This window comes from Chrysochloris asiatica, unplaced genomic scaffold, assembly GCF_000296735.1.
Source record: "Chrysochloris asiatica unplaced genomic scaffold, ChrAsi1.0 scaffold00084, whole genome shotgun sequence".
In the NCBI taxonomy this organism is placed as follows: Eukaryota; Metazoa; Chordata; class Mammalia; order Afrosoricida; family Chrysochloridae; genus Chrysochloris; species Chrysochloris asiatica.
In genome coordinates this window covers 704439-707336 of record NW_006408602.1, presented here as the reverse complement: position 1 = coordinate 707336, position 2898 = coordinate 704439, and the positions used below count along the sequence as shown (strand labels likewise).

General features: G+C 37.3%; 1 pseudogene; it reads left to right on the top strand.

Moving 5' to 3' along the window:
* Positions 1–1739: 1739 nt before the first annotated feature.
* LOC102839719 lies at positions 1740–2893 on the top strand (annotated as a pseudogene).
* The last annotated feature ends 5 nt before the right edge of the window (positions 2894–2898 follow it).

The following is a 2898-nucleotide window of genomic DNA, read 5'->3' as shown; positions in this document are numbered from 1 at the left end:
TACCATAGATTCAGTACCAACCCATAGTGACCTTATGCACAGCAGAACAAAACACTGCCCAATCCTGGGCCAGCCTCACTACTGTTGCCACGTTTGAGTCCATGGATGCTGCCACTTGGCCAACCCATCTCATTATTGTTTTAGAAAGATACAATTCTCTATGCAAAAAAAATAAAAGTACCTACTGAAAAAGTAATCATTTAGAATAAGAACATTTTTCAGAATATAAGATTAATGTTCAGAAACCAGATATATTTAATGCCTTAGAAAAAGTAATTAAAACTACATAATTTTATAGTATATTTTATTTCTACCCAACTGATAAACCAATACTCTGTCAATTTCTCCTACTGTGGATTCTTGCCTGCTGTTGTGATGCTGGAAGCTATGCCACTAGTATTTCAAATACCAGCAGGCTAGCACATGGTGGACAGGCTTCAGCAGTATTTACAGACTAAGACTAGGAAGGAGAATCTGATGACTTACTTCTGAAAATATTTGCAGTGAAAACCTTAGGAATCACACTAAGTATTGTCTGGTAACTATCAACAGATGAGCCACTCAGATTGGATAGCAATCAAAATATAAATGGGGATAACTTGCTGCTTCAAATTACAGTTGACATTAATGATGTGGTTGGAGTAAAGGTTTTGCAATGTTCATTTGCTGATGTGGTATGATTCCAAATGAGAAGAAACAGCAGCAAATATCCATTCATAATTGAGGTATAGAATGTATGAAGTATGAATCAAGCAAATTGAAAGTTGTCAAAAATGGAATGGAACTTAAAAAGACCAGTGTCTTGGGCATTGATGAAGTGAAATGAACTAGCAATGGCTGTTTTGAATCAGACAATCATATGGTCTACTATGCTGTGGAAAAAATTTGAAGCACAATAGCATCATATTCATTGTCAATAGAACATTTCAAGAGCTTTCATGAAATAAAATGATATCAGTGAAAGGATAACATCCATATGCCAAAAGTAAGACCAGTTAATAGAATTATTATTAAAATTTGAACACCAAATTTTAATATCATAGATGAAGAAGTTGAAGATTCCTACCAACATCTATAGTCTGAAATTGATCAAGTATGTAATAAAAGATGCACTAATAATTACTGGTGATTAGTATCCAAAAGTTGGAAATAAAGAGGAAAGATCAACAGCTGGAAAATAAGGCCTTGCTGATAAAAATGATGCCTGAGATTGCATGATAGATTTTGCCAGACCAATGACTTACTCATTGAAGATACCTTTTATTCAACAGCATAAATGGCAGCTCTGCAATTGGACCTTGCCAAATGAAATACCCAAGAAATCAAGGAAATGTATCTGTAGGAAGAGACAATGGAGGAGATCAATATCATTAGTCAAAACAAAGCCAGGGACAGACTGCAGAGCATACCTTCAACTGCTCTTAAGCAAGTTCAAGATAAAGATGAAGAAAAATTGTATCAAGTACACAAGAGATAATATACAACCATCAGTATATCCCACCTGAACTTAAAGACCATCTCAAAAATAGATTTGATGCATTGAATACTAATGACCAAAGATCAAATGAGTTGTTGAATGACATATAAGAAATCATACACAAAGAAAGCAAAAAATCATTTAAAAAAACATTAAAGAAAGAAGAAACAATAATGTAAGGCAGAAGAGATGCTAAAATTTGTTCTGAAAGGAGAGTAGCTAAAGTGAATGGAAGAAATTAAGTAAAAGAGCTAAACACAAGATGTCAAAGAGTGATTTGAGAAGACAAAGTAAATTATTATGATGAGATGTACAAATATCTGGTGTTAGCAAAACAAGGAAAAACATGCTCAGCATTTCTCAAGTTGAAAGAACTGATGAAAAATCCAAGCTGTGAGTTACTATATAGAAAGAAGCTATGGACAAAATAGTAATGAGCCTGGAAATCTCAGAAGAAAGAATGAATACAGCGAGTCATTATATCAAAAAATAACTGGTCAAGGAAAAAGCCAGAGAGAGAGAGAGCAGAGAGCAGGCAGGCTTGTGTAAGGCCAAAGGCAAAGATGGAGTGAGTAAACTAGCTAGCGAGGAGTGAGTGAGCCAAGGAGAGCACAGTGTCCAGAAGACAGTGAAGATTACTCTTGCCTCTCTGCACCCAATCCTGGAGCCCACAATGCCTCTGTTCTCCAGTGGAGTAGACATGGCCTTGCTGGGCCATAGTCTCTTTGCTGAAAGTGGCTCAGGAAGTGAAGCTCAAGGTTGATTGTTTCAGGGATCGCTTCACAATTGAGGAAGAAGATTTGGTGGCATTTTCCCCCCAAAGAAGTTGTTAGAACTTGATAATTTTTTGAAGGAACCCATCTTAAACATCCTGACCTAACTCAGATCTACTCAGACATGAATCTCCCAGTCTCTGACTCCATTCGTCTCACCAATGGCCATGATGGACTGGATGGGCCCACTTATAGAAAGCAAAGGTTGGATGAGTATGAAAAAGCCTTCCAAGGAACCACGGTGTAGGTGATGACCAAGGGAATGCTGAAAAGCCACCAGCAGCTGGTGGACATTATTGAGAAAGTGAAACCTGAGATCCAGCTGCTGATGGAGAAATGCAACATGGTCAAAATGTGGGTACAGCTCCTGATTCCCAAGATAGAAGATGGGAACAACTTTGGGGTATCCATTCAGGAAGAGGCAGTTGCAGATCTAAGGACACTGGAGAGTGAAGCTGCCTCTTATCTTGACCAGATTTCTAGATATTATATTACAAGAGCCAAATTGGTTTCTAAAATAGGTAAATACCCCCATGTGGAGGACTATCATCACACCATGACAGAGATTGATGAGAAAGAGTGTATCAGTCTTTGGCTCATCATATCAGATCTAAGGAATTAATATGTCACTCTACATGACATGATACT